Source organism: Triturus cristatus, chromosome 5_1, assembly GCF_964204655.1.
Source record: "Triturus cristatus chromosome 5_1, aTriCri1.1, whole genome shotgun sequence".
Lineage (NCBI taxonomy): Eukaryota > Metazoa > Chordata > Amphibia > Caudata > Salamandridae > Triturus > Triturus cristatus.
The window spans coordinates 976,544,146-976,567,203 of NC_140587.1; the positions used below are offsets into that span (position 1 = coordinate 976,544,146).

General features: G+C 44.5%; 1 pseudogene; it reads left to right on the top strand.

Moving 5' to 3' along the window:
- Positions 1-2,914: 2,914 nt before the first annotated feature.
- Positions 2,915-3,483, top strand: LOC146832740 (protein cornichon homolog 4 pseudogene; annotated as a pseudogene).
- The last annotated feature ends 19,575 nt before the right edge of the window (positions 3,484-23,058 follow it).

The following is a 23,058-nucleotide window of genomic DNA, read 5'->3' on the forward strand; positions in this document are numbered from 1 at the left end:
GATTCACTGGGGCCCCCAGGTTCCAGTAAAGATTAAGCAAGGATCTGTAGAAGTCAAAAGGTTAAGAACCACTGTCATGGATGATACTTTTTAGTGATTCATTGCATGTTACTTTAGGTAGTCGGTGTGACATATATCATGGATTTACAGTGGCATATGCCTAGACATATAGGGGCTGATTATGATGTCGGTCGGAAAGGCTCTGAATGGCATTCGGTTTGTCAGAATCAAATTTGGAACCCATCTTTCCGACCAATTTGGAAAGTCTTCTGACCGACCGATTACCGTAGTCGGAAACCAATCAGACTTTCGACTCAGTTCCGAACGGCATTTGGAGTAACCGAGTCATTCGGATCCTACTCGTATGGGTTTATGGAGTGCGTTTTCGACCATCGGATTGGGACAACCATTTTGAATCTGTTGTTCTGGCAAAGATCGGCTGTCCGAATCCAACTTTGGGAGGCCTTAGCAGGCCCCCCATCATCCAGGGGCGCTCCGAATGGGGCCCGAGGGGGTTGCCATGGGACCCCTCTTCAATACAATGCACAGTGTGGCAGGCACCATGGGGTGCCTGCTACAGGGTGCACGATGTTCCCCGCCCACCCCTTTTTTCATTGGGAGCCTGTGTAGTCGGTCGGAACACAGGCTCCCATTGAAGTCAATGGGAGTCCGACCGAATGATGTTCAGAACAATCGTAATCAGTGGGTCAGACTCCCCAAATCTGATTCGGTCGGAAACCATTCCGAGACCGAGTCGGTCGGAATGCTTTCCAACTGGCATCGTAATGAGTCCCATAGATGGCATTATTCCTGTTGGTAAAGAATGACCCATTTTGATTATTACAAATATTTCTTAACTTCAATTTTTAAAACTTGAGAAAATAACAGATTTTAATGCTACAATAAAATTGCTAAACTATCTTTCTAATTTCATAAAATAACATATGTACTGTAAATAATCCCCCAGAGCTCTCAGATGATTTATCCCATTAAACCACATTAATCTTTAAATGCTATCAAATTCTTGATTATAGAGTCCCCAAAAATCCTCTTGTTTGGCTGCAAATGACCAATTCTTAGGAATACAGTTCATGTGCATGAAAGTGATACTGATTTTGTGTGCACACAACATAAAGTAAAGACTCAGGGCCAGTTCACAAATATATTTTAAGCCCTGTACATAGTTGTACAGGCATAAATACCTAATTTATGCGTGACAATAATCCACAACAGAATTCTTCAATGGCATTAAAGGATTTACTACAGATTTTCTCAGCGGATAACCCTACAATAGTAAATCCCACACAAGGGGTGGGAATTGGGCATTTCAGAGAATGGTTAGTCTTACATGTTTGTGAAATGTCACAAACGTAACTTCATAAGGATTCACAAATTGAGATACAACCTTTTCCCGCTTTGGAAATACTTGTAAAGCAACTCCAGCCAAGATAGTAAAGAAAAGCAACCACTCTCAGATTTGCTAGTGGCATTGTAGAAATCATTTCTCCATATGACAGAACAATACAAAAATGCATGTTACACAATGGGCTACATTTCCCTTGTACTTACTTCTGTGCTATGTAGAATTAGTCACAGAGGGAACAGGCTTCCTTGAGAGCTATCACATCACTTTTCTAGTAGTGAGCTTGGAAAACAATCCCAGAGAGTTTCACAGGCATACTTCTGAGAATGCTTCAGGTATTGAAAAAAAACATAAAAGTACATTCTGGCAGAGAGGTATATCTACAATTGTACTTTCACTTTTTTTGTGACTTTGGCAGCCAATTTTGCAGATATTTTCCTAATTCCATAGCAATGTGTTTTGTCCTTAATTATCAAAGACAAACCACCCATTAATCCAAGACAGAAGGAACTTAAACAGTAACAGATAGATGTACCCCAATGCTTGCACCTATGTTCAGAATATTCAGCTGCACCCTCATCACGTTATCATTGTGGAATATGAAATGTCATTTTCCCCGTGCTTAGAATGACGGTGGACCATCTGTACCAAAAGTGGGGTTTGCAAAAATCAGTTGTATCGTTCTTTGTGACCAATAAATTATTTTGCGGAGCGACCCATGTACTAATAGATCAGTTTCTAAAATAACAATATGTAGGGGGTTACAGAATGAACTGCCTCATAAAAAATCATTAGACATGTTGCAAACTACGACTCCCTCGAATTGGCCGTAAAGACTAGTATGGTGGCATGCAAGAGACAGTAGGCTACATTGCCTGCTTTTGCATTTCAAAACTGTTTTTTTTCAAAGCAGCTCAATTACCTTAAAGGAAATTCCCTTTTGTGAATGAGTTATCACCCCGACTTTGGAGTTGGTAACGTATCAATGGATTGCGACTTGAATTATGGTCGCAAACCATTTGTACATGGGGTACCAATTCAGTATTTGGAAGTGAACTCAAAACACGCTCCTTCGAAATATCAAAATGGTAACCATTTACAAACACACTTTTTATTCAGAGAATGTTTTCTGAATCATAAAAGGTGTTTACTACATTCAAAGAAGATTTTTCCAGTCAAGCTCTTTGAAATATAGACTCAGAGAGTTTTCCACCGGTTCTATTCTTGGTGTAGCTGGACCCATGTGAACTTTACTTACTGTTGCATCATTCTCCCTTGTAAGCATTTAGGGTGTCTCCATTGTAAATCAATGAGTAACATTCACCTGCTGTTTTTTAATGTTAAAACCTGGACTAAACATGTCACCCTTTCACGTGTGTAACTTGTTCTAAACCAAGCTTCCCCAACGAGTAGCTTGTGAGCGACCAGTAGCTCTCCAGCAACCTGTGAGTAGCTCTTCTGTGTGTAGTCCAGCCTATAGCTATCAAAGCTTTTTCTTAGTTGAATTATTATATGTTATTATATGTTGGGGGTCTGGGTGTGGACGCTGCCTGTGCTGGTGTCACGTGTGCGGCGGACAGTGTTGGGGCCGCAGGATGGAGGCTGCTCTCTTCATCTTCTCTCTCATTGATTGCTGCGCACTCATCTTCCTCTCCGTTTACTTTATAATCACTCTGTCGGATTTAGAATGCGACTACATTAAAGCCAGATCATGCTGCTCGAAATTAAACAAGTGGGTGCTGCCGGAATTAATCGGGCACACAGCTGTCACAGTGTTAATGCTGGTTTCGTTGCACTGGTTCATCTTCCTTTTGAACTTACCTGTCGCTATGTGGAATGTACATAGGTATATAATGGTGCTAACTGGCAACCTAGGAGTATTTGACCCCACAGAAATTCACAATCGTGGACAGCTGAAATCACACATGAAAGAAGCGATGATTAAACTGGGCTTTCATCTCTTGTGTTTCTTTATATATCTTTACAGTATGATCCTGTCCTTGATAAATGACTGAGCAAGGATTACAAGAATAGTCTATTTGTAAGATGGCACTCCAGAAGAATATCCCGCACTGAGACTGAGAACATGCAACATGCCTGTCTTCAAAAGTGTCATTATGCAGTATATTTATTTCCCTCTTTGAACAAAAACTATTTTTTGGTGGCTGTATTTTTAACATATAAAGTATTAAAGTATATGTTTTCCAAAATTAAAAAGCATGTACTCAAGACAAAAATGTGTGTATTTTTAAAACTCATAATCTGATGTTTGTAGAAAAATAGTTGAATTTTCAAATTGGGCTTAAAGAAATTATTTGAGTTAGAGAAATGTATCACCCATATTCTCATATTTATACCTTGGAGCCAGGGGGATTGCAGCTATGGTTTGTATGTACTACCCATGTAATATTTCAGTTCAAATTGTCAAAGCCTTTTTTACAATACTGCTGGAAACTCTGCCTTATTCACCAATGTGATCACTGCTGACACTCTTGGATGGGGTGTTCACTTTTACATCACTAGCATTTGCAGTTCAGGATGATTTTCATTGAACATAAATAGCTCTTGTTACAGAAAATGCTTGAGACCCCTGTTCTAAACAAGTCACAGCAGCCTTCTTCTTATTAAATTCCTGATACAGAAGTGTGACTCGGGAAGCACCCAGAAGCCCTCCAATTAACTGTGGCAGTGTCATCACTATTTAGATTGGCCTAGATCAATACCGCGATTTTACACTTAGTTGTTTGGCTGTACTATTTGCATTGGCATATACTTTATGCAATTCACAAATAACTGCAAAACAGTCAATCTGCTTCTCCACAAAATACTTTGAAATTTAGCACAGTTTCCTGATTGATTTTTTAGGGCTACAATAATAAGCACATAGCAAACGAAGACCAAGGAAAAAAGCTTTTAAGTGCAAAATATTGCAAATCTTTTATTCAGGCTACAAAAAAACAGGCATGGCAGACAAGACGACAGAAGACATTTTGCTGCCTAAGACCGAGAACAACATTGAAAGAGCAGAAGTACACAACGTTTAGAGGTTACATAGGGGACATCAGAAAACATTATTTGTTCTGTGTTCTACTTCAAAGGTACATGTTGCTTTTTGCGAAGTGGCACTGAGGACTACAGTGATACCGGCAGCCAAAGGCTCTTGACATAAAATATTGCTGCTCTGGTTCACAGTGGCTTGCAACAAGCTGGGCCGTACATTACCCAAGCTTCTGACCTGAGCTGGCAGCTTGGTGAACAATAAATACATTCAGTGATAATGTGTTAATCTTTCTAAACCTGTGCCAGAATAAATTTATATTTTAAGGTTCTGTCAAAAGGTTTGCATTTACAAGTATTCTCAAATCAGAAGAATAGGAAGAAATCTCTACTAAAAAAGAGCACAAGCCCATAAAACACCCAGGACAGATTAGAACAACCAGTTATGCTTTATATAGAAGCTAAACAAAAATTAAATATATTAGTCATGGAATCACATTAATGGGAGAATAATTTGACAAGAATGTAACTGCAAAGTCCAAATATTTGACAAATCTGCTCCCCAACTGAACGTTCTTGTCTGACAAACAGCTAAAACTAACTGACTAGCAGAGGAGAATGCTAAGCTTTAAAAAATGTGTATTAATTTCCTGTGATATAGTGGTTCATGTCCTGCAAAAAAATATCAGTCTACATTCAATCTGATGTGAGTGTTCTACTGAAAGCCACATAAAGGCTGACTGGTGGGTGGGTTGATTGGCAATAACCTACTTCAAATGCAAGCTAATTTCTGGTCCTGACTTGCTATTTTATTCTTGTAATGGGTTTTAGAGAAAACACAAGCATCTCAACACTACATTTAGAGAGATATGTTGAGTCAGGTCAATGAATTCCAGCTCATCAGTGTTCGGAGAACATGCTGGTGATAAGCCATAAATGAACGCAGTTAAAAGCAAAAGAGAAGCACTGAAGGAGAAAGGTTCACTATCTGTTACACATCTTGTGATCAAAAGCGGCCTCCTGTGTAGCAACAAATGTTCTGCTCAGGGATGGGCTGCTCGGCCAAGGAGATGCATCGGTTCTGCTCGGAGATGCCCCGCGCAGCTGCTAAAATGCATTGGTTCTGCTGGCAAGCACTTTAGGCCCACTTCTAAGAGTCCAGGAAAGGGGAGGCAGCACTTGGCAGGGTAGACTCACAGATGGCAGAGTCCAAGTGGAGTGCACGGTTGTTGGAAGCCTGTTATGTCCCTGAGGCTTCAGATCAGGAGGCCAGCCAACTAGCCCTTGGAGTCAATTTGGGTCTGGGTTCAAGAGATGTAGGCCCAGTCCTTCTCACCCAGGCAAAAGGGCAGCAGGCAGTAGGTCAGCACAGCCAAGCAGGAGTCTATTAGAGTGCAGTCAAGCAATGTCACCACAGCAGTCCGTCTTTCTGGCACAGGTCTGGAAGTTTACTAAAATGGTGGTGTCTGAGGTCCTTCTTTGATACACAGGGAAGATTTGAAGTGCAGAGAGGTTTTTAGAGACATGCCTTTGAAGTACACAGATGCCCTGCCTTCCCTGTCCTGACTCTAGACTAACTACGGGAGTATGGAGCCCTTTGAGAAGGCAGATCTTCAGAAAGCCTGGAGAACAGTAGCAGATGCCCTCTCAGAAAGGGAAATGAAGGAGGAGAGGTCTGTGTCTCAGGAAGGATCAGAATGGGACCCTACAGAGGGTCTTGACATGCAGTCTACAGAGTCGGGGAGAAATGTCCTCTCAGGACTGGTAGTCCACTCTAGAGCAGGCACCCATGTGTCTTCAAAGAGCCTGACTTAGAGGAGCTGGTGCTTAGGAGGGAGGTGAGGAAACTCAGACTAAATCAGGGAGAAAGCCCTGGCCAAATTGGAGAAAGAGCAGGCTCTAGAGGAGAAGAGGCTAACAGTGGAGAAAAGGAAGATGGCTCTTGAGCTTAGCCTCAGAAACACCTGGATATCAGAGCCCTCCAAGTAAGGGCTAGCAATAACAATAATGGTGGAAGCATGTCTTCCGTGTCATTAATATGAGTCTAAATTTCATAGCCCAAAAGAAATGGTGCCCAGTTACAAAGTGGGGAATGCCATAGATAAGTGGTTGGCAGCCAATGAAGTTACTTTGAAAGTCCTAATTACGATTGCGGTCGGACCGCATCTGACGGCTCGTCGGTTGCAGTCCAAACACCATCTGCTGCTTCAGTCCAACCGACCCATTTTGATGCTTGCAGTCGGAGGCAGAAGTCAACTCCAGTGATGAAGGCTAAGTATCTAGGAATCACATTTGACTGTGAATTAAAGCTCGGGAAGCAAATCAACCAAGTAACCTCTGCTTGCTTTTTTACCTTGAAAGTTCTGCGCAAAATCCTGCCGTTCATCCCATTCACTCTAAGGAAAATGGTAATTTTAGCCCTGGTACTTTCTCGAATAGACTTTGGGAATGCGCTATACCTAGGTATAGACAAAGGTCAAATTGCAAAATTACAATCCCTACAGAATGTGGCGGGCCGTGTGCTGCTCACTCTTCCCAAATCCCATCCCACGTCTACCAGCACCAGACAGCTCCATTGGCTTACCATCCCTGAAAGAGTAAAATTCAAAGCCCTCGGCCTAGTGCACAAGGGGCTATACGGAAGTGGTGCAATTGACATCCGAAAGCTATTCTCCTGGTACAATCCTCTGCGAAGCCTGAGATCCGCCAACACATGGCTGGTACTCATGCCCAGAATAAAAAAGGCTAAATGGGGTGGTAAGAGCTTTTCTTATCTAGCCGCAAAGCTGAGGAACTCCCTCCCCCCACAGCTGAGACTGCAATTCAACAGGACTATCTTCAGGAAACAGGTTAAGACCTGGCTGTTTCCTAAGCGCTCTTGAATAAGTAAACATCCGGAGTAGTATGAACCTATCTTAGCGCCAAGACGCATCGGCAATTGATCGCTTTATAAATACATCGGTCAGTCAGTCAGTCAACAACTGACGCTACAGGCTCAAGGAGCCTGTCAGTGGGTCAGAAACGCCTCATAGTCTCTTAGGGTCAGTGTTTCCACCATTGGGAATATGATGTCAGTTTCCGACAGCCAATCCATGTCGACCTTTCCAACATGAATTGGCTGGCGGAAACTGACTTTGGGGGCCCTTAGCAAGGCCCACTTCCCCCCTGGCCCTCCGCATTTGGGTCTGGGGGGGCACCCTGTTGCCCCCCTTAATATCCCTGCACCATGTGGCAGGCACGGTGCAAGGATGGTTACAAACATCCATTTTTCAATGGGAGCTTGTTCTTTGAGTTTTTTCAGCCCACCGCACATGCTCTCAGTGGAAAATGTATGTTACTGTGTGGTTGCATCCAAATTAGGGTGTTGGAACTGCCGATCTATGGCTGGGTGGTTCCTTCCCCACAACGTTGTCCGCCAGACATCATAATGAGGACAAGAGTATGTATTCGATCTCTAAAGATAACTCAAGGATCTCTATTAATATCACACTTTCTAAATTGTTAATATTGCAATAGTGGACAGACAAACACAAATTTGCATTCTCCCTCAAAGAAAGGAACTCGTGGTTGTCTGTCTAATAGTGAAATGTATGAATTACTTAGGTTTACCAGAGCACATTGGTTTGATTTTACAAGGACATTGCCAAAACTACATGTATGAGACTGAGTAATATATCCTTTAAACTAAAGGTAGATTTTTCATAGTGAATTAGTTATTGGTTATGCAGTGTGTGTCTTCTCGATGTTTATTTAATTTCGGTGATAGTAGTTTAACTCATCATTATACACTCTTCATGAGAGCAAAGTGATGATGCCTGTGTTCCAGGGTGGCAATTGAGCAATCTCTGCCAGTCTAGTGGACTGTCCCTACCTCACTCATTTTGGTTTATTGAGGTGTCTTCTTTTCAGGTTATGGAGATAATAATGGCTTTCCAACACAACACATAACAAATAACTGTTTGTTTAACCTCTTCAATGCCCATGACGAGCTGGTCTCGTCATGGGCCGCGGTTGCGCTGTGCCCATGACGAGACCAGCTCGTCATAAACCCCGCCCGCTAATGAAACGGCCGGCACAGGGCGGGGAAAGGGGTGGGCACTGAAGGGGTTAAACCTTTATAGACAGTTACAGGAAAGAACAAGAGGATATGGTCTTTGCACAGATGAATAATCTGTTCATTGCTTGTAATGGTCAAAACTATGTTAGTGATGTGAATATTAGATGTGAATTATCTCACAAATTATTGCATGAATTAGATAAGGTAGAAAGACTGGCTCTATTAATACATTTCAAGATTGACCTTGAGGCTATTTTACTTTAGCAATGAAAGAATGGAAGTAGGTTTGAGAGCTGTGTGTAGGACAGTTATGAGAAATTTCTTGTTTGCTGTTTTTTTCTACGAAGTAATACTTTTATTAAACAATGGTTTGATTTGAATTCATGCTAAAAAAATTGGAATTGTGTTTCTACAATTTGAAGGTGTTTGTAGACATGAGAACAATATGAAACCTACTGGTCATATTGGAAGTTTAACCATCCAAAAACATTTGTTGGTTACAGACTGTACTACATACAAATATCATTAACAGGGATAGCTAGGCATAAATATAATCATATGATATTTGTAAGTCACATTTGCATGTAGTTATTAGTCAACACAAGTGCTCACAGAAAAATATGTACTCTCCGTATAGACATTGCAGGTAATGCTATCAGCCGTAAAAGTGGATAGCTATAAAAACTGGCAACAGTAAAAATGTCACCATGGATTATCCACTAGTTTTAGCATCCAACGTTCAAATACATTAGACATATTGGCTGTTAATCAAAATAATTCACACAAAAGGGAGGGATGAGAGTAACGGACTTGCATATTCCGGACCCCCACAACAATACTTGCATACACCTGAAGGAGTAAGGAGTGATAAAAATAGTGTCTCTATTCTTTGTGGTGGCACGTGCTGTGTGTCTTAATACAGCTCTCACTCACATAGTTGTGTGACTTGCTTCATCATAGGGCTGCTACCAAACACCCCTGCACAGCCAACGCCCGGAGTGGAGTAATAGGGTGGGGGAAGACAAACACAACAAAAAAGAAAAACAATAAAGTCTAAAGTTAATGGGATCACCAGAAGTGAAAGTGCAGTGTGGGTTAAAACTAGCTAGGAGGTGTCACTGTGCCTATACTTTATTCCTGGACCCTCCGGCCAGGATTAAAAACGTGAAGGATGGTGGTGATTGGGAGATGTAATGGGCTCCTTACACCCCTCCTTACTGCCAAATCATCGACATGTTTCGGCTGTGTATATGTGCCCCTCATTTGGGGTCACGCTGGCCTTCCTCAGGACTTCCTCAGGACTCTGATATTCGAAACCCAAAACATTGTGGCCCAGATCTAATATTATTTCATGCAATGCAGCTGGACAACTTGCTGAGGTGTGTGAAAGGGAGAGGGCAGGAATGCACCATATAAATATCAAGAGTATGGCTCATTCCTGTCCTCTGCCTGCACTTATGCACAATCTGCAGCCTAGAACCAATGCAGGCACAGTTGCACCATGGTGCAAGAGTATAAATGTTACAGGACACCTTCCTGCACAAACACAAAACTTAGAGGCATTTTCCTCTTTCTAAATCTGCTGCAGAATGCAGAACAACTAGACAAAAGAACCAATTAGGCAAAATAAAGATATTTCCCCTTGTTGCGCCTTGGTGGCTAGATGTACAATTATAACACATTCCAGATTCTACCAGTGTTGGCAAATCTGGGAATGCGTCAGAATTCATGGGTGGATGACAGGGAACACCTACGCTCCACCCATGTAATGCCCCACCACGCAGAGTAACACAAGGCATCAACTAGCGCTGCCTTGCATTACTACATATTTACCAAGCCTCGCAAAGCCATGCAAGGTGGCCCTGAGTGGCTTGGTAAATCTCATTCCTGATTTTTCGTTACCCTTCGTCCCCTTGTGTGGCGCGAGGGAAATGCAAAACCTTAATAAATCTGGACTTGAATTGACAGATGACTATTACAATGTGTGCTTTAACATGAGTTGTTCCTGTTCAAAAAGAAGAGCACTCTTCCTCGAACTGTTTTCTGTCAATAGTGTGCCCTAAATATCCTCTCTCCTGCACTAATGTGAGGATAGAAAAGCCTAAACAAACTGTAAAGCTCCTACTGAGTAAACAAGCTGTGTTACCTCAATGGAAAAACCTTTAACAAAGAGTTGCAATTTGAATGAACAGCATGGTGCAACCGGTGAATGCATATGGCTCACATATTGTGTATTAAACTGAATTGGAGTTTTCTATATCAGGATGAAAAAATGCATACGTGTCTGTAGTGTAAATTATCTGTAGAATGCACAGATCCGCAATTCTTTTAAGCTTCATGCCTTCCCTTTTCCTCCCTCTTTCACCATCACGCTTTCCTTAGTCGTCTTGCTTTTTTCCCATTTTGTCTACACATATACATAAACAAAAGCTAAGAAGGAATAATACAACATTAGTACTGTTATACAAATGCTTCAAATTCTATATTACGAACCTGCTTTCTTGATATTGTACTTTGATATTTTATTTAGGATATTATTAATTTATTGTCCACTTTTTATAAATTTTTAAACGTTTTGTGTGATGTATTGTAATGCACTTTCATGATCCCAGTGGTTGATAATAAAGTTTTGAACATGATGAAGATATTACACATATTGTTTTCATATTCGAAGGCAGTAGAGAAAAGGAGACTTAGCCTAAATTGAGACGGTATAACCATGTTAAACCTGGAGGTTTAAGGTTAGCAACCTATAGTAGACAGCAGTTGATGGACCTAGACATGGACCCCTGTAGAATGCATGGCTTGTTTCCGCAGGACAGGAACTCAGAGGAGATCGCATGCATTAAATGCGTCTATCGGTTAAGCCAAGGTAGAAATAACCGCCTGGACAAAGTTAGGAATAGGGGACGATCTTCGAGAGTTACGCTGCGAGACACCCCAAAAGACAGGGTGGGGGAAGAAATATTTAATGACTCCCCAAGGCAAGACCTACACACAGTCCCTAAGCTAGTTCAGGAACAGCAATTACTCTGCGCTCTGCTAAACATGCGGTCCGTTGGTAGAAATAAATATCAGATCACGGATCTGATTCAAAATACCACGCCTGATATAATCTTCTTGACGGAGACCTGGACTGACAATGCTTCGGGCCCAAACTGGAACGTAGTACTACCGAAGGGTTATTTACTTATTGCACAGGATAGAGAGAAAGGAAGAGGGGGAGGTATAGCGATTATCTATCGGGACTATTTAAAGACGCGAGTAGAAACTATCTCTGATCTACCAGCGGAAACGTTATATTTTACCATAAATGTAAGTAATTTTTTTAAGTTTCAGGGACTTTTGATTTATCGCCCTCCCGGTCCTAGGGCCGTTTTCTCACAGGCATTAATGACGCACTTGGAATCCCATGTTGATTCCTACCCTTTTATTATTCTCGATGATTTTAACTATCATTTGGAATTAACCAACAATTCGGACTCTGGCAGACTTCTAGACAATTTGGCAGTTTTGGCTTCAGCCAATTAGTAAACAAACCCACCCATCAATCAGGCCATCTTTTAGATGGCATTTTCTCCAATAGTGCAGATACGGATTTGATCAGTGTCACCGCTTTTCCCTGGTCAGACCATAAAGTGGTCTATTTTAAGATTAGGGTCGCTCTGCCAACACACCAAACCCACACGAAACCATTAAAGGTAAAGACCAGACGATGGACTAGTGTCCAAGCCGATAGTCTAAACATGGCCCTTGGCCAACTTCCCCTTTCGTTGAGTAAGAACAATAATGAGGCAGCATTCGTATTTAATGAATGGCTTGCAACTGCAGCTGACTCTGTGGCACCTGATAAACTGCTAACAGTCAGGAGATCAAAACCCTCAGCTCCCTGGTATAGCTCTGACCTGAAAGGCTTAAAAGTAATCTGTAGAAAGGCGGAGCGCCTCTGGAGGCAGGATTATAGTATAGACAAGAAAACAATCTATAATCATGCCCTCCAACAGTATAAAGACGCAATAATTGCTGCTAAAAGACTGTTCTACACCACTAAGATAGATGAAGCCGGTAACTCCACCTAGGAGCTTTTCAAAATGGTGACTCTGCTTTCCAAATCACAGCAAGCTAACATGTTCCAGCCAGATCAAGACATGTGAAACAAACTAGCCACATACTTCCAGAATAAGGTCCAACTAATCTACGATGATCTCCTGAACAATCGTATGAGCTCAGATAAGTCAGAGCAACCCCAGGTTGAGATGGGTATAATACACCCTAGGTTAGTAAGTTTCCCAGCAATTACTAGCGAGGAAATATGTAAGCTTATTGTCGCTACAAAATCAGGCTCACCTAAAGATCCCGGTCCTCCTATGATTATGCACTTGGCTGCAAACAGAATTGGGGACAAATTAACTCCCTTAATTAACCAAGTGCTGGAGTCAGGTAGCTATCCAACCTGCTGGAAGAGAGCCGCCATCAGGTCAATTTTGAAACAAAACACTTTAGACCCTTTAGAGCCCAAGAATTATCGCCCAATAGCTGCCCTGCCCATAGCAGCCAAAATCTTGGAGAAATCAATGAATAAGGTACTGACTGACTACCATGACACCCATAATCTGCTAGACTCGACTCAGCATGGTTTTCGCGCACAGCATTCCACTGAATCTGCTCTGCTCGTAGCAGCAGAGGAGATCCGAGGAATAGTGGATAGAGGGGGCAGGGCAATCCTCGTATTGTTAGACCTGTCAGCAGCCTCTGACACCGTGAACCACACGGTGTTAGTACAGAGGCTACAGGAGGTTGGTATTGAGGGCCCAGCTCTATCCCTTCTCTCATCGTTTTTGGAGGGCAGGGAGCAGAGCCTATACTGGGATGGCTTTCAGTCCGACAGTTTCCATCTCCCCTGTGGGGTTCCACAGGGATCAGCTTTGTCACCTACTCTGTTTAACATCTATGTCACCCCCCTGGCCAGACTCATCAGGAAGCATGGTTTTGCTCTAGCGTCCTACGCGGATGACTCCCAGCTTATAATCTCAACGGCTAACCAGTTAGATGACACAGCCGTTAGGTTTCATGCGTGTCTTTTGGAAATTATGACCTGGATGAACCATAGCTTCCTGAAGATCAACACAGACAAAAGAGAGATCATTGAGTTTGGTCAGGGGCAATCCCTGTGGAACGACTCCTGGTGGCCTCTGAAGGCTGGAGAATGCCCTTGCGCTGTATCCAAGGTGAGAAACCTTGGTGTCTTTTTTGACAGCCAGCTAAGTTTCTCCGCTCAGGTGAATAGCCTTACCTCTTCCTGCTTCTTCCTAATAAAAACCTTGAGGAAGATTTTTCCTTTTATCGCGCAGGAATTACAAAAGACAGTCGTGGTGGCCCTTCTGCTGTCCAAGCTTGACTACTGTAATGCCTTGCTATTGGAGATTAATAAAACCCAACTGAGCAGGCTACAGTCACTGCAGAATGCCGCCGCAAGACTGCTTTTAAATATTCCTAGAGGCCAATCCACCTCGGCGGGAATTAGAGCACTACACTGGCTTCCTGTACAACAACGTGTGGAATTTAAGGCACTATGCCTGGTCCACAAAGCAATCTTTGGGGGAGGAGCCAAAGATATTCAAAACATTTTAATCCGCTATACTCCCGGTCGTGCCCTGAGATCCAGTACTTTGGGCCTTCTTCAGGTAAATAGGACCAGGAGAGTTAGATGGGGTGGAAGAACTTTCTCAAACTGTGCAGCGAAGTTGTGGAATAAGCTGCCTACAACTATGAGATTTTTGCCAAATCATCAATCCTTTATGAAAGTCCGGAAGACTTGGCTGTTTGCTTCAATTTAGTCCCTTTGATAAGACTGCACCACTTCCACACTCACCAGCACCAAGACGCTACGGCAATCGAGCACTTTATAAACCTATATCCTATCCTATCCTATGTTGGTGTAAGTCATCTAGATCAATATTCATAAATTAATAGCACCGAATTAAGGAGGATCATATGCATTAATAATGAGCATGTTTAACACCCACCGTTCTCTGTGTTCTCCAAGTCCCAACTTCTTTAGGTGGTTGCAGCAAAATCAGTAAAATGATTTTAAAAAAAAGACATTTACTACAGAATAATCATGAAGTTTGAGCAGCAGTTAAAGAACACTTTCTTGTGAAACAATGCTAAAGAACGAATAGAAGAACCAACAATGGATTGGAAGAACTGTATTTTTTACTTTCATTTGAAATATTGTATTCCTAATGCTTTAGTATCCCTAATGTATATATTTAATTTATGTTTGTTGGAAAACAAACATTTTCAAAATATAATCCTTGAATCCATGAATGTACAGCAGACGTTAAGCTGCATCCATGATGAGTGGAGACTCTTTGACTCACACATGTGAAATCAAAGTTGACACTTTCAGTAATTTTTAACTTTGAATCGATTTGTAATTTATAAAATAGTGAAATTTCACATGCAGAATTGGAATTGACACCATTGGTGGCTAGGAGTTGTCGGTATATATGCATAAGAACGTGGTGACCAGAAGCAACAAAAGCCAGAAAATGATCCCAACTACTGATAGAGAAATTTAAGCAGCAACAGCCACATTGTTAGAGCAAGGAGCAGATACTCTGACAAATCATTAAGAGAAGATCAGTGGCAATCAAATTATGAATAAAACCATGTGGCATTTAAAAAAAATGCACAGGAAAGAAAGAAATTATGGCAATAGAAATATATTTGTGCAGAGAATAACGTGGTTTATGTAAATTAACAATTCCTTTCTGACAACATGGACACTGATTATTAAAAGAATTGCAAGCATGGGTGAGTATTGAAGATGATTGCTGTTTTAATCTGGATGAGTATTTGGAAATGGAAAGGTATTTTTTCAGAATATCGACTCCAGAATATAGCTGGGCCCATGGGCGTCAATTCACCAAAATCAGGGGTAGCAGAAGTGACATCACACGCCATTTGACCAGCTGAGGCTCCTCTGCAATGGTGGAGGAGCGTCGCTCCACTGGCTCAGAGACGGCAGCTGAAAAATAAAACAATATTTTATTATCATTTTATTTTTCAGCTGCTGACAGAGCCAGCGTGTGTAGGGTGGGGCAGGACAGGGGTTACAAGGAGGAGTGGTTGGTGCACTTCTCAATGTGCATGTATGTTTGGCCGGCCGTCTCAGGCTGGCCAACCACACATGCTCAGTTAGGTTTCTCTGACCCGGCTGTATTCTACAGCCGGGTGGAGAAACTCTACAGACTCCCCGTGCCTGCGAGGGGTGTCAAACCAGCATGTTCATGCCAATCCCGGCTCAGCTCTCATAGTGTAACTAGTGTTACAATAAACACATAGCTGTTAGATACCCATTTTGTAAGATAGTAAAATGGCTGCTAATGTAGAAAAACTATGAAGGGCCAAATTTGTCAAAAAAAAAAAATGCATTTATGATTCTGTGCAGCATTGAGAAGGGCTCTTATGGACCGCTCTCCAGCACTCACTACAACTCCACAATGCATACAGTATGATGCCATTTGGGAAAATTGTGGAGCTAAATCTGGAAGTTGAGATTGGTCCTCTGAAGGGACTCTCTGCCCCAGTGTTGTTGTGGCTGGCATTGAAGTTCACGGTCTTTAAGCTTTGTGTTGCCTTCTTGCTGCTTTTACACTATTGCTATTAACCTTGACCTGTTCTCAGGCCAGGACGCTCCCCCCACCGCCCCAGCGTTCCCTGCTGGTGCTGTGTCCTCTGGCTGCTGCCCCTCGCTGCTGCTGGAAGTTCGAGGCCCTCCTCCACCCGCAGGCTCCTGCCTGCGCCTCATCCCTGGTGGCCCAGTGGTGGGCGGTAAGTATTCGGTCTGATCTGCTGCCTGTCTCCCCTCTTCTTATTGTATTTGTTGCTTGTTTTCTCTGTGCGCTGCCTTAGTGACTGTTTTTCGTATCTCTATTGCATTTGTTGCCTGTTTTTCTCTGTGTGCTGCCTTAGTGACTGTCTTTCGTATTTCTATAATAATTGTTGCCTCTTTTTCTCTGTGCGCTGCCTTAGTGACTGTTTTTCGTATTTCTATCGTAATTGTTGCCTGTTTCTCTCTGTGCGCTGCCTTAGTGACTGTTTTCGTATTTCTATTGTATTTGTTGCCCATTTCCTTCTGCTATGGTCCCCGCATTCCTTTCCTGCCGCTGCGTCCCCTGTGGCCCCGCCCCCCTCCTCTCCCATTGTCGTACTTTAGAATTTGGGACCGCGTAGGAGGCAGGGCCCTACCCCTGTCTATCCCGGTATTAGCGAACCGCGAATGGTTAATGCGGTATGTACAAGTGCTTTGTGTAGCGTTTTAGCTATGAATGCACTGTGTATACGCTATTATACATCACTACGTGTGTTCCATTTTAGAGCGGTGGCCATCTTATGGTTGCCCTCACATAGGCTACATAGCATGAAGCAAATACGGGCCTTTTAGAGCACATGTGCCTTTCATTGACTTTTCTGTGACCTGGGCAGCTTGGCTCCGCTGCCCCAGGTCAGTCCGGTCTCACGAGTTCCCCGTCCTCTGGCCACCTGTGATTAGCATCAGGGCTTGACACACCATAAAGCCTTTACATTAAACACGAGCCTCCAGCTAATCTCTTTCACACCTGACTGTTCCTGCTTTATGGCTTGTTTTCCAAACAGGAGATGCTCATGTTTATTGGGGCCTATCGATATCTGATGTGGGATCTGAGCCTTGCTGGGTAAATAATTGCGGGCTGGCTTAACTGGAATGTGGGATGGTCATCATGACTCTGCCTTTTCGTTTGAAATGTATACATCTAAATGACCATGCCATAAAACTAGGAATGTATGCCTGAAGCAGGATATTTTGTATTTAAGGAGAAGCCCGTTTCTGTGATTTTCAGCAGTCTCCTAAGAACATACACGCTGTTGTACTTCTTGGATACCTGTAATTGGTCTGCAGCCAATAAATTGATCTTTGACTTCACCCAGAAGACTCTGTGTTTCTGTAGGTCTGAAACAGGAAGAACCCGAAGTCATAGGGTGTGTTCCCCTGCACCGCTGGGCTTAAAATTCCCGGAACTTCAGTTGGCGCCCAACTCGGCGCGATTTCAGCGGTACCGGTCCAAGCCAGAGGTTCGTGAGGAGCTTCGTGTGGAAATTCTGGAGGAAGGCCGCCACTTCATCGACCCCTGCATGTCGACGTGGTCCGAAAGTCTTTTCTGCGAGGTTCTCCGCGTCCCGACGGCTACGAAGGACTGCTGCCTTGATTAATCGCCCTGTTTTGGACCCTTGACGATTTTGGTAGAGCGAAACAATTGAGAGAGTCTTCTGGTGACGCCATTGATCATCGATATTCAGTTAAGTATAAGTGGAGCGTCTCCCAGTTTGAATTTGGTATCCTTCGGGATAATTTTGATTTGGAGTTTGCAAACCCCAAAGCCAGAGGACTCGTGTATTCACGAGACTATCGTAATCGATAATCCTTTGAAGTTTGGGACTAGACTAGTGAGCGAAGATGCCTGGTGCTAGTGTATTTGGAAGATTGTTTTGTTTGAGTTGTGGAAGGGATTTCCAGTTGGAGGATTCATGTCCGGTTCCTCCAATTGGAACTCCAACTTATGAGCTTTATGTAAAACATGGCGTGGGCCCCATTGCATATAATGAAGTATGGATCCGATACACCAGAAAGGACGGTGTTTTAAAATGGCCCCAAAATGGTAGTTTCGATACAGATATCTTAGATAATTTGGAAGTGAAATTGTTTAAAAAGAAAGCCCGGCCGGCGATGTTTGATTCTTTCCGCCTATGGCGAAAGGAAGCCAAACAGAAGGAAATTAAGCTAGCGAAAAGAAATAAGAGAGAGAGAGGTATGTCAGTGATGCAAGCAGCTGTGCAATTTAAAGATAAAGAGGAGGAACAAATGAAGGAACAGTTACATAGACAGCGCAAACTAGGGATTGATAAATGTTACCCTGTTTTGTCACCCCTTGTGCAAGATGAGACAAAAGAGAAAGAGAAAGATTCCCTAATGTCCCATTCGTTAAGTTCGCCACCCCCATATGCGCAAAATGCCACAGCACCTCCACAGCTTGTAAATGTGCAGCCTCCAGTAAATATGCCGCAAGGCTTCCCGCAGCCGCCAGCTCCTCCTCAGCTGGCTCCTATCCCTGCAGTGCAGCCCTCTCAAGGGCCGCCAGTCTTGTTACCTGTTACCCCCGTGCTTCCTGCGACTTTGCCTGGCACGCCAGCGGCTTCCCCTGGCGCTCCTTCTTACACTACCCAGGTACCTGTATCTGAATCTGTTTTTCTTCCCTCTGTCTATCCCCCCGTTTTCCCCTCAACTTCTCCTTCAGCACGACAACGACTAGCTAATGTAGTTACCAGTTTAATGTCACCTCTCTTTGGGTCATCTAGTGCGACTCCTGCCTTACAGCGTAAGCAATTGCGCAGTCAGCTGCCTGGTCCTGACGAGAAAGAGGTGTTAGATCATCTGGCGCGTAGGTGGATTGGTTTCCCTTCACTCTATGATGTGGAATCAGTTGTTAACGTTTTTCACCAATGGGATGCCCCAAAACAGAGGTATGTCTTTGATAAAATGTGTGAATTCCTCTGTGAGGAATTGGAGGATAATGGTGCAAACCCAAACCCACAGGAATTGTGTCGAGTGCGATTTCAGCCGGAGGGTCGCGGTGCCAAGACTTTGGGGTACAGGCCGAAGATGTTAGGTCAACGGTTCTGGTTGGTCTAGGGCGTTCCCTGGACTGACAGGCGTACTCCTTAGCAAAAGATACTCACCCGCCGCGAGCGGCACGATTCGAGGATGGAGTTTTTCAAGATGGAGAGACCCGCTGAGGAAATGAACTTTAAAGCAAGAATGTGTAAAATAATGAAGAGCAAACGTTTTGTATTTTTATGCCTGTTTGTATTATGTAGTAGGGTAGTGTTTACTGTAGGATTTGTATTCTTCTCCTCTCAAGAGCCCATTGCTCCCACTGTACAGCCTATACCTCCTCCTACTGTCTGCTCACACTCTTTTCACCCTCTGCCTGAACATGAACAATCTAGACGGTCTGAATTTGTAAACAACTCGTTTATTCAGCTCCTGCACCAGCACCAACTAGTGATGAATACAACCAATTGCTGGGTGTGTGGTTTAATGCCACATACCATTAATAAGGGTATTCCCTATCTAGTGCTGCCGTTTAGTTACAATGGATCGTCATGGGCATTCCAGACCATGTTTCTCTTTGCATTAGATGCCTACTCCCCGCGACAACCACGTTCCATCAGACCTAGCACCAATAACAAAGCTTTAATGAAAGGAGTTGCCGATATGAGCAGAGATATCGATGCATACTCATCTATTCCCAAAGAAGAGTTGAGAGCTTATGTAGGGTGGAACGCAACGGGGTATAGTATTAGTCTGGGTGAAAGGCAGCGAAAAATCTCATCCCCAATCTGGGTCGTACCCCACATAGGTCGGTTCTGTTTGCAAGGTAATGGTCAGAATCCTAGAGCTCAACTGGGAAGAAGTGACTGTACTGAAACGTACACTTTTCCGTCACAGTTTTCCCCTGCGTTTCTGGCTGCCAAGGGTACATATTTTATCTGCAATGACCGAGCATATACATGGTTGCCCCCTGACTTCTCGGGCACATGTTATATTGCAAATCTGCTACCGCCAACATTTACTGCCGCCTCTGACTATCACAAGACCAGAGTTGTGAGAGGCGTGATTAGTAAGGAGGATACTGCCGGTCAGGAAGCGGGAGATTTCTTTTTGGGTTTCCTGCCGTTTTGGGGACCTATGGTTAATAGTAGGAACCTGAGACAGCTGACTCGTGTGGTTGAATCCACTGTTAATGTTACGGCTGGTGCCCTTGGTAATTTGACAGCTGAGCTCCAGGCGGATCGCCTCATGACTTTGCAGAACCGCATGGTTCTAGACGTCATACTTGCAGACCGCGGTGGGGTATGTAAGGTTATCCAATCTAGTTCTTGCATTTTCATACCAGACAACGCTCCAACAGTTTATCAAGCCATCTCCAAACTACATAAAATATCTGAGTCCATACACGTGGATAAAGGAGATTGGTCACTGGTGGGGTGGTTCTGGGAACTGATATCTGCCTGGGGTTGGAAAGTTTTGATGGTCATTGGAATGATCTTAGCCATCCTTTTCCTGTTCTGTCTGTGCATACAGTGTGCTCCTGCGATATGTGGCCTCTGTGCTACATTATGTGTAAGGAAACCTGTATCGAGGGGCGAGCTAAGTAATAGGATGATGCTACAGCAACATCTCCATGACTTCGTGAATATTGACTTAGACTCGGATTGAAATGAGTATAGTTATTGCCTATGTAAGGGCAAAAGGAGGGTCTGTCGTACTTTAGAATTTGGGACCGCGTAGGAGGCAGGGCCCTACCCCTGTCTATCCCGGTATTAGCGAACCGCGAATGGTTAATGCGGTATGTACAAGTGCTTTGTGTAGCGTTTTAGCTATGAATGCACTGTGTATACGCTATTATACATCACTACGTGGGTTCCATTTTAGAGCGGTGGCCATCTTATGGTTGCCCTCACATAGGCTACATAGCATGAAGCAAATACGGGCCTTTTAGAGCACATGTGCCTTTCTTTGACTTTTCTGTGACCTGAGCAGCTTGGCTCCGCTGCCCCAGGTCAGTCCGGTCTCACGAGTTCCCCGTCCTCTGGCCACCTGTGATTAGCATCAGGGCTTGACACACCATAAAGCCTTTACATTAAACACGAGCCTCCAGCTAATCTCTTTCACACCTGACTGTTCCTGCTTTATGGCTTGTTTTCCAAACAGGAGATGCTCATGTTTATTGGGGCCTATCGATATCTGATGTGGGATCTGAGCCTTGCTGGATAAATAATTGCGGGCTGGCTTAACTGGAATGTGGGATGGTCATCATGACTCTGCCTTTTCGTTTGAAATGTATACATCTAAATGACCATGCCATAAAACTAGGAATGTATGCCTGAAGCAGGATATTTTGTATTTAAGGAGAAGCCCGTTTCTGTGATTTTCAGCAGTCTCCTAAGAACATACACGCTGTTGTACTTCTTGGATACCTGTAATTGGTCTGCTGTTAATAAATTGATCTTTGACTTCACCCAGAAGACTCTGTTTCTGTAGGTCTGAAACAGGAAGAACCCGAAGTCATAGGGTGTGTTCCCCTGCACCGCTGGGCTTAAAATTCCCGGTACTTCACCATTCGCTTCCCGCAACCTGCCTCCCAGCTGCTCCTCCCTCCCTCCACTCCTTCTTAATGCAGGACGCTGCGCGGCCGCGCCGCTGGCGCGCCGGAGTCGTGCCAGAGGCAAGCCCGTCTGCGCCCGTCTGTGCCTGGACCGCGCCCCGCGCCAGAACCCCTGGACCCCGCGCACCCCACCGCACCATACCCAGCCTCACCTACGATGCCGACTCTCTCCACGCTCTCAACACCGGCCGAGACCAACGCTGCAACCAGGCTGCCCCGAAACGCACCCACGGACCCTTTTCCTGCCGCAGCTGCAGCTTCACCTGCGACAGAACCAGCAAACCATCAAGGACTAGACCCAACCACCTCCGCTGCATACTCCTCAACACCCGCTCCGCACGCAGACACGCCATCGAGCTCTGGGACCTGCTCGACGCCACTGCCCCGGACGGAGCCTTCCTGACCGAGACGTGGTGGAATGACTCCTCTGCTCCAGACATCGCCATTGCCATCCCATAGGGCTACAAGATCTCCCGCAGGGACCACTCCAATGGCATCGGAGGAGGAATTGCCATCGTCCACAAATCTACCCTCAAGGTCACCACCCACGCAGACGACACCCTCAACGTCGCCAAACACCTGCACTTCCGGATCCACACTGACCCCAACACCACCCTCAGAGGAACGCTCGTCTACAGACCCCCCAGACCCCGGGCCCAGTTCAGCGACTCCATCGCTGACCTCTCCAGCACCCACGCACTCACCTCCACGGACTACATCCTCCTCGGGGACCTGAACTTCCACCTCGAGAACAGCAACAACATCAACTCCACTACGCTGATCGGCAACCTCGCCAACCTCGGCCTCAGATAACTCATCACTACACCCACCCACGCCGCCAGTCACACGCTGGACGCTGTCTTCTCCACAAGCACCCACGTCACCTTCAACCACACCACCGAACCCCACTGGACCGACCACCGCTGCATTCACTTCACCTTCAAAAAACCTACCACGCACCACCGCACCCAACAGCTGCCCTGCCGCGGATGGAGCAAAGTCACCAAAAACCAGCTGCTCACCACCCTCTCCCAGAACCGACCCACCGACCCCACCAACCCAGACGCCACAGCCCGCAACCTCAGACAGTGGATCGACGACTGTGCCAACACCCTCGCCCCACTGAAGAAACCCCCCAACAGCCATGCCAGCAAGAGAGCCACCTGGTTTACCGACGAGCTCCTGGCCTCCAAGCACGCATGCCGGAAACTGGAGAAGAAATGGCTCCACGAACGTACACCGGACAACCATGCAGCCCACAAGGACACCACCCGCAGACACCACCACCTCATCAGATCAGCCAAGAGATCCTCATTCAAAGACCGCCTGGATAACAACACACACAACAGCAAAGAGCTCTTCCGCAT